Source organism: Pistacia vera, unplaced genomic scaffold (genome assembly GCF_008641045.1).
Source record: "Pistacia vera cultivar Batoury unplaced genomic scaffold, PisVer_v2 Contig706, whole genome shotgun sequence".
Classification (NCBI taxonomy): Eukaryota; Viridiplantae; Streptophyta; class Magnoliopsida; order Sapindales; family Anacardiaceae; genus Pistacia; species Pistacia vera.
In genome coordinates this window covers 394,007-408,220 of record NW_022196564.1, presented here as the reverse complement: position 1 = coordinate 408,220, position 14,214 = coordinate 394,007, and positions in this window count along the sequence as shown.

The following is a 14,214-nucleotide window of genomic DNA, read 5'->3' as shown; positions in this document are numbered from 1 at the left end:
CAGGTCGAATTGCCGTCATTTTAAAGCTTACTTTGTAATATGACTGAGTTCAATCTGGTGCATCTTTTGTAATATATTAAAATCTAACTTTGCAAAGGCTAATAGAACTTCATTGTGGGACTGGGATACATCTTCTTGAAAAATGCACATGTAATGTCTAGCGTCGATCCTCTGTAAGCCCTTGCGAATTGGACGATTTAAGGCATGCTTAACTTGAACTGCAACTGGAGGGCTAAGTTGGGCTGCAATGGACTCAAGGTGAGCGGTAGTGAAAGCGAGAGCTTCATCGAGTATATTCTCTCCATGCACCTTTAGATGTGTGGCTTCATACAAACTTAACATTCCTCGATCATCTTTTTCTAGAGATGCCTTGAACTTCCCATTGCTGTCCTTGAACTTGTTGAAAATGTCTATTTCACCCCATCACACATCATATTTAAACGATGAAATTAAAAGGTGTAATTAAATTAAGAACAATAAGAGGAAGAGGTTCGAGAAAGAACATATACCACAAGAAATATTATAACCATGTTGTCTTAGCAATCGGAATTCAAGAGAGGTCGCATATATGTCATCTCTGAGATCATTGTCTTGGTGAGCTTGTAGACTTTTGCTAGTATTTCATCAACCTTAGTTTCAAAATGATAGACACGCCTAACTAGCGGTGAGGGTTCCGGGTACCCTGTATTTTCAGGGGGAATCGGAACCGGAACCGCACAGTGCAGGTTCCAAAAAAAGGAACGGAACCAGAACGCACAGTGCAGGTTCTTCAATTTGAAGGAACGGAACCTAAAATGCAGGTTCCGTTTCCTTTCCAGGGTACCCTATAAAAAATCAATTACCCCCCTATTAGTTTAAAAATAACAAAACCACCTTATATGTTTACAAATACACCCTTAACAAATTTTCATTATTCATTCATTTGTGTCCAGTGTAAGTCATAACCTATAATCTCTAAGCAACCCTTGAATTGTTAATTTAATTAAGTATTGTATATTGTTTATAATAGAATGTATAATTAATTAAATAATTATACCATAAATTTATAATATAATGTTATAATTAATAAAATTATATAATTTGATTAAGTATTGTGTAAATTGTAAATTACTAATGTTTATAATATAATGCCATAATCAATTAAGTAATCATTAATTATGTAATGTTATATTAATTATATGATCATACTAATAGAATAATGAATGTTATAATGAATTAAGAATCATACTATAAACTATAATTAATATTATAATTAATTAATTTCAAATCATTTAATTAATCTACTATGTTTTAATGGAATGTTTAAATTGATTAAGTAATATATTACAAATATAAAAGTAATGTTATATTAATTAAATTTTTAATCGTTTAATTAAGTAATATAATAGTATAGTAATTACTAATGTTTATAATGTAATATTAAATTCAAACTAATTAAGTAATTATGTAATCATTTAACTAATATAGCTATAATTAAGTAAGTGATCAAATATAATGTAATTAATAATATTATAATTAATTGAGTAATTATTAACTATAATGTAATGCTTAATTAATGTTTATAAGGTAATGTAATAATTAATTCTTATCATTTAATTAAGTATTGTGCTAATGTTTATGTAGTAAATTAGTAATTACTAATGTTTAAAACATAATGTCAAACTCATAATCAATTAAGTAATCATTTAATTATGTAATGTTATATTAATTATATGAATAATAAAGTATAATGTAATGTTATAATGAATTAAGTAATATACTATAAACTATAATTTTAAATTTTAAATCATTTGATTAATATACTAATGTTTATAATGGAATGTTATAATTGATTAAGTAATCATATTATAATATATAAGGTAATGTTATAATTAATTAAATTCTTATTATTAATTAAATATTTGTGCTAATGTTTATGTAGTAAATTAGTAATTTAAGTTTAAACATAATATCATAACTCATAATAATTAACTAATTATTAATTAGTAATGTTATATTAATTATATGATCATACTATAATAGTATAAGTAATGTTATAATGAATTAAGTAATCATACTTAAATCTATAATTTAATATTATAATTAATTAAATTTCAAATCATTTGATTAATATCTAAGTTTATAATGGAATGTTTAATGATTAAGTAATTATATTATAAATTATAAGGTAATGTTATAATTAATTAAATTTTTAATCGTTTAATTAAGTAATATAATATATAGTAAATTATTAATGTTTATAATGGAATGTATAAATTCATAACTATTAGTAATTATGTAATCATTTAACTATGTAATGCTATAATTAAGTAAGTGATCATAATATATAATGTAATATAATAATATTATAATTTAATCGAGTAATTATTTAACATATGTAATGTTTAATTAGTTTTATAATGAAATGTTTATAAGGTAATGTTATAATTAATTAAATTTCTTATCATTTAATTAATATTGTGCTATGTTTATGTAGTAAATAGTAAATACTAATGTTTAAACATAATATCGTAACTCATAATTAATTAAGTAATCATTTAATATGTAATGTTATATTATTATATGTCATAACTATAATAGTTAATGTAATGTTATAATGAATTAAGCAATCATACTATAAATCTATAATTTAATATTATAATTAATAAATTTCAAATCATTTGATTAATATACTAATGTTTATAATGGAATGTTATAATTGATTAAGTAATCTATTATAATATATAAGTAATGTTTTAATTAATTAAATTTTTAATCGTTTTATTAAGTAATGTAATAATATAGTAAATTAGTAATTACTAATGTTTATAATGTATGTTATAAATTCTAACTAATTATGTAATTATATAGTCATTTAACTATAATGTTAAAACTAAGTAAGTGATCATAATAATAATGTAATATAATAATATTATAATTTAATTAAGTAATTATTTAACTATAATGTAATGTTAATTAATGTTATAATGAAATGTTATAAGGTAATGTTATAATTAATTAAATTATTACATTAATTAAGTATTATGCTAATGTTTATGTAGTAAATTAGTAATTACTAATATTATAATTAATGACATAATCAATTAAGTAATTATTTAATATGTAAGTTATAATTAATTATATAATCATACTATAATGTAATGTTATAGTGAATTAACTATAAGTAATCATACTATAAATTTTTAATGTAATATTATAATTAATTAAATTTTAATCATTTAATTAAGTTTGTACTAATGTTATAATAAATGTATAATTGATTAAGTAATATACTATAAATCTATAACGTAATGCTATAATTAATTAAATTTCTAATTATAAGTCAATTAATAGTAGTATCAATTAATGTAACACATATTAATTATACTATAAATCAATTAAGTAATGTATAAAATTATAATTAATTAAGTAATTATTAACTATAATGTAATGTTTATAATGTTATTAATATGATATTAACTAGTAATTAAATTTTTAATGTCTATCAATTTTATCATATAATTAATTAATTACTAATTTATTATAGATATACTTAGAACTTGATAATTGAAGTAAATAACTAATATAATTACTCAATCAGATATACTATTTTATTCAAAATAATTCTTTTAATAACATTAAAAATGTAAACACTTTTAATTGGATCATAATTCCAATTATTCATTAATTGATCAAAACTTTAATATTAATGTATTATAATATATAAAGTTTTTAATATGGCGTAATTATATGTAATAAGTATAATTGTATTCGTATATTTATTTATTAGGTTATTTTAAAATTTAATTTTTCTATTTTAAATTTTTTTATATGTAAATAATAGAAACTCCACCATTATCATTTCACAAAATATTCAATAGTCCAGGTTCCAAAATAGGTTCAAACAGGTTCCAAAAACAGGTTCCAAAACAGGTTCCAAACAGATTCCAAAACAGGTTCCAAAGCAGGTTCTAAACAGGTTCCAAACAGGTTCCAAAACAGGTTCCAAAAAGGTTCCAAACTGGTACCCTCTAGGTTCCAACAGGGTACCTTTTTTACAGGTTCCGGTTCCGGTTCCGGTTCCTTCACATGCAAGAACCGGAACCGGAACGCCACAGTAGCGGTTCCAAAAAATTGGAACAGAACCTACCCGCACAGTGCAGGTTCTGGGTAGGTTCCGGTTCCGGTTCTGGTTCTTACCCCCTGTTCCGGTTCTATCCGCTACCCGTGCTCACCCCTACGCCTACCTTTGGATTGCATCAATCAAGTCAGTTTCTCTGCAGGCTTTTTCACATCAGCAAGTATCAATTTTCTAATTTCTTCTTTTTCTAGCCTTGCATTATGATCAGTTTCCTAAAACAAAAAAATTAGAGAAAATTAAAGCCATATTAAGAGCTAGGATAGAAATTATATTTCAGAAAGCGCAAAATATACATTGGCTTGAACTCATACACATGCAGAGTGTGCAGTTTTAGATTGAGAGTACTTCTAAAAATGTTTCCTTCAGTTTTACAGAAAACATTTTTTAATGTAAACATTTTGGACAACACACCCTAATTAAATTAGCAGAAGCATTAATTTTACCATGGAGTCACTAGCATTGAGGGGAAACGATCCCCCAAATGCTAGGATGATAATTAGCTGAGCGACGATTTCGTTTCTTCCTTTGCAGTATTTTCAACTGAAGCAGCAGCAGCTGAAACTATTGAAAGAGACATAATTCTAAAATTTCTTTTTTTCTGGTTGAACGAAAAACAAGAAAAGATCGATGTAGATTGTTTTGGAAAGCTTCTTGTGCTTCAAGGCCAGTGTGAATCATAGTGCCTTCACAAATATGTATTTATAGACAGCCTGAGAGATATAGAGTAATACTACACATGAAAAACAATTTATTTTTCTTAAATATGTCTTCATCAGAGACTTTAATTGATTTAACAAATATATGTTGGGAATTCTATTCTGGGACGAAACTTAAATCAGTTACCTCTTTATGCAATTTCATTTGTGTGTTACATTAGAATGGAAAAATATTAATAAAAGTAGATTAAAACTAATCTCGGTCTCTGACCAACATGACAAACGGATAAAATATTACTTCAAAGGCAATCAACTTGTTCATGCAAGGCACAAATTCAACTTTTGGCTTCTTTATGACCTTGGATCAAAGTCAATCTCGACCTGGCAATTCCTCTAGGTCACGAGACTTCTCTCTACAGTGAGATTTACCTATTATTTCGGCTATTGAAATTGGCCTACTTCATTTGCTAGAAAGGACTCTTCAGCCGCTTTAAGTTGCCTCACTTCATCATCTTACCTTCCACCTTGGACTGTGCATAATAGTTAGTGGATGGTTTAATTACCTACATCTCTTGAGCAAAATCACTTTCCATCACTCACTTATCTTTAGTAAAGGGAGTGCTGTTGTTGACAAATTTACAAATATGGTCTTACAATGTCAGGACTGGACTTGTGGAACTCAGCCCCTACTGAGATCATGGGCATCCTGCATCATCAAATTTGGGGTCTTCCTAATTATCGGTTCATTTAACTTTTAGCTTAAGAATTTTCTTGTTCATTCATCATGCCACCTCTTGGCTTCTTATTACTTACCTTCCTGTTTTATGTCTTATTTGGTGTAACGTCAAGGAATATAATTCGGTGTAACGTTGCTTTCACATACAGGTACATCCTTTAATGTTTTTTTCTATAAATTTATATTCCTTGACGTGAAGATATAATAGTCTCAGTTAAATTTTAAAAATTTTCAAACTGTTATTTAGTCAATTGCACATGCATTTTCTTTATTTAAATTTTTAGTTTTACTATTAAATTATTATATACTTCATTTAAATTTTTAAATTTTGGTATTTTAGGACTATTAAGTTTTTATACATTTTAACTTTTATATGTTTATATATATGTACACACTTGAAAATTGAGTAATTCCCTTATATAGCAATCTCACTATTTTTAATTCCCAAAATATCATTTTTTTTTTTAAGACATAAATAACCATAAAATTTGATTATAATGTGAAATTATTATTAGAAAATCACAAAAAAGAAAGAGGAATTTAATGGATCAAAGTTCAGATAAACGTTAGTGAGCATTTGGTTCGAGGTAATAAAAGATAATACATGTAATTTATCTTTTAATTCGGCAATTACCACGTTTGGGTGTCAAGTAATAAAATATTCCAGTAATCGACCGATCGATACCAATAGTGATTACTGTAAGTAATATAAAAGGTAATTCGATTACCGTCTGAAATGTTAAAATGGTCATAGATTTGGTCATTTTCGACTAGATCTACGACCATAGATCTAGTCGTTAATGGTTAAAATAGATCTGGCCCTCCAACCAAATCGGTGTACGGCACTGGATTTGGCCAATCGTGCACCAATCTAGCCGTTTTTGTCTAGATCGAAGGTCGAAAATGGCCAAATGGTCGTGAATCTAGCCAGAAATAGCCAAATCCATTCTTGCCAGTTCTGGCCAAATCCATGGCTGTAAACGGTCATAGATCTGGCCAATAACAACCACAGATCTGGTCGTTAATGTCCAAAATGGATTTAGTTTCCAGCCAGATCCAAGGCCAGACAGGACCAGCCAGATTGGGTCGGTTGTGCATTGTTTCAACGACTACCTGCAACGGCCAGTGGTGGTGACTAGCGACCGATAATCGTCTTGTGTGGTTGGCCGTATTTTGTTATATTTTAAACTTTTGTTGTTAGGGTGTTAGCTAAATTATCAAATGTAGAAGGTTAAAAGTATTGTTCTAAATAATAATAATAATAATAATAATAATAATAATAATAATGATAATAATATTAACAAGGGCAATTCGGTAAAAACCTCTTCGATAATATTTTATTCCTTCCAACCATCCATATTAATTAATTATACTTACCAATCTAACCAAACATATTAATATAACATTTACCCATTAATCTTCAAGGTAATCTATTTCAATGGTAATGTATATTTTCAGTAATAAAAAATTTCTCCAACCAAACGCTAAGTTAAAGTAATGGATGGTTGGGATTTTCGTCATCAAATCCAATAAAATAACAAATTTGGATTTATGTTACAAAAATTGACCCGACACTAAAACTGTTTAAAGTAAGACCCACGAAGTGAAGTATACGTTTAAGCCCAGATTATCTATCGTTGTTCTCTTTCAATAATTTTTGGACCAAACTCTTCGTTCTCTTGCTAAAAGTAAACCCGTCATTCTCCTTATCTCAGACGTCTTCTTCCTCTTCAATAACCTATAAAGCCAATTCTTTTCCTTTAAGACTTTATCCGCACAAGTGTAATTTTCTCCTTCTATCAAGCCAACAAGCCTCTTTTTTCTTTAATTTTTCAGGTAATACATTTTATGTTTGTATTATTTTATTTTAAAAGTTTAAGATTAAATTATAGATTAGGATTTAAGAAGATGAAATTGTCATTGAGACCAGATATTGTATCCATTTTTTATTTATTTGTAATGATATATAGAAGTTAGAGGAAATAAGAAGATAATTTTTAAACTTATTTTGGAATTGGCCTTGGGATGACATTGTTTTACCCATTTCATATTGCCTTTTTTTGGTTTTTTATATGGAGAAGATGAGTTATTGGGACCATCCATTGTTTAGGTTGTATATGTATGCATCAACTTATATTCTCGTTATTTGGTTTGGTAATTAATATCTATTTTCTCATGATTTTATTGGTTTTAGTAAAGTATAATTTTCATACCGATGAATCCATGCGTACATTCAAACTTTGTGATTGGACTTCAAATTTCTTTTTAGAAAATTATAATCATGAGGAATGAATTAAAATTGAAAATTTTCAGTTGTTCAAATTTCCTTTTAGATGAAGCTTGCTTTGTTTCTTAAACTTTTATGATCTGCAATTATTTACATATAACCTTTTTTTAAAAAAAAAAAAAAAAAAAAATCCCTGCAAAGGATTTTAGCTCGTTACTTTCCAAATTTTCTTAGTATTTTGACAATTATTTGGTTTAGTTTGATATTAATAAAATTTTTGGATACTGCTACATTTTTAAACATTGATGAAGTTTTCTAATATTTAATCATGTTATATTATTATATTTTTGTGTTTTTATTTATTTATTTAATTTATTATTTGATATCTATGTCCGAGATTTCACAATAATCCCCTCAACCACAAACGTGTCTGTGGTTGTTTTCTCCCAATAATTTTTGGATCTCTTACTTGCCAGAAAATGATGACCACAAAATATGATACACTAATATGAACCTTGTGCATATTGTCAAATCTGTGGCCGCATGTTTTGTCATCAAATAAATTCACTGACCTTACAAGCCAGTGAAATTATATTTATATCAACGTCATTTGAACCTCCCATCAAAACTTTTTTAATTTTTTTATTTATAAACTTTAATTGATCCATAAATCTATTTTGAAACCCTTATTTTGAAACCCTAAACTATAAGTCTATATAATTATTCTTATATTAGTTTTTTAAGGGTCTTAGTTAAATATGTAATCTTAAGAAAAATTCTTGCATAAAAAATATTAAACTAAATCAAGATTGATTCATTTAAATACATTTAATTGTTATTCATCATCTTTAAAGTGTGGTCTAAAGACATTCTTATATATATGTCCTTAAAATGAATTTCTTTTCAAATGTTCCTTCTAACATAATTTTTTTGGTCCACCAGTGTATTTATATACGTTAAGCAATTACATCAATCAATTTTTTTTTTTAGTAATCAGGGTGTTCAAACCAACTTGCTTGCACCTCAATTAATCCTAGGGGTCTATTGAATATCATACAAGCCCAAAAGATCAGATAAATCACGATATTATTGTGGTAGGTAGATCCAATGTTTGAACCTAAGAACTCAAAGAAGAGAGCATCCCTCCTTCACCACCAAGCTAACCCCTTGGGGTTACATCAATAATTCCCTTACCTTAATTTTGGCTTTTTATAAAAGTTCTAGCATTTGAATAGTTTATGTAACCTGTTGCACATTTACTCAGGGGGCGGCTAAATTTGTGATCATTCGTCATAATTAAAAAAGAAAATGAAAAAAAATATAAATAAAATCACAACGAAAATTCGAGGATTCACTATGCATAAGAATCACAACTTTAGGGATAAATTCCAAAAACGAGTAACGCATGTTGATTAGACATGTGTTTTCTCTTGAGCAACAAATAGCTCATCTGCAAGAACAATCAAAATTTGAGGATTCACGACGCATAAGAATCACAACGTTTAGAGATAAGGTTCCTGGGTGAACGTAACTTCCATTTCATGCAAAGCAAATGAAACGATTAAAGCGAGGGTAGGAAAATACTGTGGCATGCAGCTGGTGGCTGCTGTCATGCTTAGTTCCTTCTGAATTGTGAATTCCAGCAAGCTTAGTTCATGTTTCCAATTATTTAGGTAAGACGTTTTGGAAATAGATAATGTTTTGATGGTGGTGGTGAGAAAAGAGAGAGATGCACAAACAAAACGACTGTGTTTGCTTTGTCGTTTTGATTAGATGAGATGAGATGAGAAGTCCCCTCAGCCTCAGCTCACTTAAAAAATATTCCATTTAATTATGGAAATCACAATATAATTTACACAGGGTTTGAATTCCTCAAACAAAACGTGGGTATACAGTAAAGATGTGATCAAAGTTGTCCAAAAAGCAAAGCAATCGTACAAAAACTTGTCTGGAAACCAGATTCCTTTGCAAAACACCAAGGGGGACAAACAGATACTTCCTTCAGTTTTTACATCTCATTACATAGCTGTAACTTCTCTTTTTAATTTCATGGTGCAGGCATCTCTCTGCTTTATGATCTTATTCAATTAATATTATTGAAGCAACTTGTAAAAAAAAAAAAAAAAAAAAAAAAAAAAAAGAGAGAACTAAGCTAGCTCATCTCTTGAGTAAATCTCTTTTGTCAAATCTTTATATATTCATTAATATATGTCTTTGAGGCTGTGTTTGTCCTTTGTGTCAGTACTTGTGCATGCATGAGAGAAAGAGTGAAAGAGAGAGCCATCTCTGGGTTCATGGCTCCGCAGTAAGGGATAATGAAATTGACAGCAAAAATTTCACAGCAAACTGAGGAAATAAATTCATTGGTGTACGTATATAAGACATTTTTAGGGCAAGAGGAAGAGGGGAAATATACATGAGGAGTGATTGAATTTTCCCAAAATAAGGGGAACAGGACACAGAGAGAAGAGGCCACGTGGTCCTTGTCAGTCCATATCGCCAATGATCAACATGCATTCACATGTCAATTCAACCGTGACCCAGAAAACCATCTTGCAAGTTGTTCTTAATATATAATTTTAAGCTAAGTTTTAGACGACAGTTTTGACTATCAAAGCTGGATGGAATTTGATTTTTAGCTTCTAGATAACAATAGTTTGATTCTGAGTTCAACCTCATGGCAGGCAAATTCTGATAGGAACTTGTATTAAATTAGAATAAAGAGTTGGAGTTAATCGCAAACAAATCATGCTTTTTGGCTAAACATGGTGGAAAAGAGAACAAACAAATTAAACAAACTGGTTCTTCAGACTTAGAGAATTGCATTAGCAAGTGGAATATTTTTGTCTTTAATAAAGTTTAGGAAAAAAAAAAAAAAAAAAAAAAAAAAAAAAAAAAAAATTTATGAATCTTGGGTTGGTATTTGGTAAAATAAGAAAAGGCTGTAAGGTTAAACACAACTACAAGAGACACTGCCACACCGGCCCAAGTATTAGCATTTTGATGGACATTTCTAGTTTCCAGCCCATGGCTCATGAAGTTCATCTTCTTTCTTGGTCCAAATGCATTGGACTCTCATTCTGTTATCAAATTTCAAAGGACTGGCCTGTAATTATGGAATCCCAAGATAACCCAACCTAGAAGCAACACAAAAGTTAAATACGGGCCTTACAGAAAAGCCCAACTGGAAATGCCTTAGCCCAGGCCTAGCCTATTATTTGAAAACCAACTCTGGACGCGGACTCGAGGTTTTTATGCAGCAATCTATAAACTTTATATATAACATTTGTCAAGTTACATGGGCCATGGGGCAGGTATTTTTCCCTAACAATAGCAAAGCTACAAATTCATACCCCAAGTTTTAACAAGTCAAAACTGGTCAAAGAGAAATTTTCTTGGACGGAGACTAACGAAGGGTGGAACGTTGAAGCTTTCCAGAACTTGGGGTATGAATTGTATTTTTGTGATAGTTAGGGTGGGTAAATGTCAGCCGGCTATCTTTAAATCACATGATAGGCACGAAAGCATGGCAATAAAGACTAGAGGTGGAACAAATGGGTCGTGTTAGGCGGGTCAACCCTAACCCCGTTTGCATTCAAGAGGGTTCAACTCGGACCGCCAAGAAGGCCGGCCGGGTTGAACCCAACCCACCAGCTACCCCCAGGCGGGCCGGGTTGAGAAATGGCAACTCGATGACCCGCGGGTTGTTGTTTTGTCCTTTCTAGAGAGAGGACCACCAACCCGTCGGGTTGGCCGAAAACAAATAAAAAAAAAATTATTTTGTTTTTTCTAATTACCTTTTTACCCTTAAAATATAGTCATTTTATAACCGTTGGAGGGGTCTTTTTCGTCATTTTCTTTTCCCTTTTTTTTTTTTTTTCTATAAATTGGCCATAAACTCTCATCTTTTCTCACAACTCAAATTCTTTAATTTTCTCTAATCTTTAATCTCTCAAATCTCAATTATTCATTTATTCTCTTAATCTCTTTGTTATCATTTATCAATTTGCTCTCATTTTAATTTTTATTAGTTTTTGCAATTTTCAATTCATATTTCCAATTTTCCAATTTCCATATTCCAATTCTCTTTCTTTAATTTTTTATTTCTTCTACATCAATTTTTTTTTCAACTACAATGGATAGATATTTCTCTCCCATCAATATCAATGATGAAGAAAACTACTATCATAGTCCTAGTCCCGCTGATTTTACTAACATAAATGCAGGAGATTCAAATAGTCCCGTAGTTTTCCCAGTCTCAGAATCCGATACACCTCAAAATATGCCCTAGTTTCCTCCCTATACAGCTCCCGGTGGTTCTAGAAGTCGTCCTTGTAATCATCGTCCTCGTCCAACTTCATCTCAAGCTGAAGTGGATTCATCAACTGCTATCGAAAGTGATAACAGACACACATCAGACGTTTGGACGCATTTCGATAAGTTTTACAAGGTAGAAAATGAGTTCAAGTGAAGAAAGCAAGATGCAAGTATTGTGGAAATGTTTATAAAGCTGATTCAGGTAATGATACTAGTACTTTAAAAAGACATGCTAATAAACATATTACTCAACATGGAAATAGAGAAACCAATCAAACTCAAATAACTAATATGAATATTACTTGGCGTTATAATTCTGATGTATATAGGGAACAATTAGCTTTATATATTGCTGTAACTGATCAACCTATTAATATGGCTGAAGATAAATATTTTGAAAGATTTATTAAAAATTCATTTTTTCTAGGATTTAAAAGTTATTCTAAAACTGCAACTAGAAATGATTTAATAAAATTGTTTAAGAAAATGAAATTAGAATTAAAAAATAAAATACATACTTGTCATGTTAGTGTGGCTCTAACTGCCGATATTTGGAGTGGTAGAGCTAAACAAGATTATATTTATGTGACTAGTCATTATTTTGATAATGAATGTAAATTAAATAAATCTTTATTGGGATTTAGATTAATGGATGTTGATCATAGTGGTAAACAAATTTATAATAAAATTGTTGAAGTTTTAGAAGATTATGATATTGTTAGTAAAGTGATAAGTTTAACTTTAGATAATGCAAGTTCTAATAGTAAAGCTATAGATTATTTTCAAAGTAATTATCCTTTATATAACAATTTGAAGTTTTTTCACCAACGTTGTGCATGTCATGTTATTAATTTAATTGTGAAAAGTGGTATGAAAACAATTAAAGAAAATATTGATAGAATTAAAGATTGTTTAGCTTGGATTACTGGTAGTAATAAAAGAAATGCTGAATTTCAAGATGCCTGTATAAAATCAAATATGTCTCCTAGAACATTTGCATTAGACATGCCTGTTAGATGGAATAATACTTATTTAATGCTTGATTCATGTTTACCTTTTGCTAATTTAATTAGTTATTTTGTAGCAAATAATAGAGGTCTTCATTATTTGGTAGAAAATGATTGACAAATAGCTAAAGTATTTCATTCTTTTCTTAAAATTTTTTACCAATCCACTTTACAACTTTCTGGTGTGTATTATCCTACTAATCCATTGGTAATACATACAATTATAAAAATTTCAGAGTCATTTACAAAAAACAAAAACAATGAAATTTTAAAAGAACCAATAAAGGCAATGGAAATATTTTTTTTAAAAACATTTTAAACCAATTCCTTTTCTTTATTGTTTAGATGCCATTTTTTATCCTAGAATTAAACAAGAAGGTTTAGAAAATGGTTTAGAGACATTAACTGAAAATTTAAAAAACTTAGCATTTGTCAATCAAATAGGAGAGGTAAAAAATTGTCTTGTAGAGGTATATTTCCAATATGAAAACAGGTATGGGAACCCGCAAAGACACGAAATACAAAAGGAAGTTTCATTAGAAGAAACAAATGAAGACTTCTACACTTGGAGTGCATTTAATAGGCCGAAGAGAAACCGAACCCGAAGCACAGGCACAACCTCCTCTTCAGAAGCACCAATGGCAACAACGAATCTACTGTCCGCCATGCAGTCACAGAGTAATGAGCTTCAACAATATTTGGGAACTCTTGAAATGTTACAAACAGATCCATAACAAAGAGCCAACTTTGATATCTTGGAATATTGGAAAATCAGAAAATGTATTTTTCCGGTATTATCAAGACTTGCCTTAGATGTTTTTGCTGTTCCAGTCTCAAACGTCTCATCCGAACAAACATTTATTGCAAGTGGAAGAATTTTAAATGAAAGGAGGACTAAACTTTCATAAAAAATGATTGAAGTCCTCACATGTCTTCGAGATTGGGAACGGTCGCGCCATCAAGGTCAATACAAGGTTGCCGACGATAGTTTAATAGAATCATTTCAATTTTGTAATATAGATGATACGGATGAGGGAGGTCCTAGTCAACTCCAAAATTAGTTGTTTTGTAAATTGTAAATTGTAACTTGTAAATTAATTGTCAATTATTGCACTATTTTTTCCTTACCAAGTTTTTGTCCCATTGGGTTT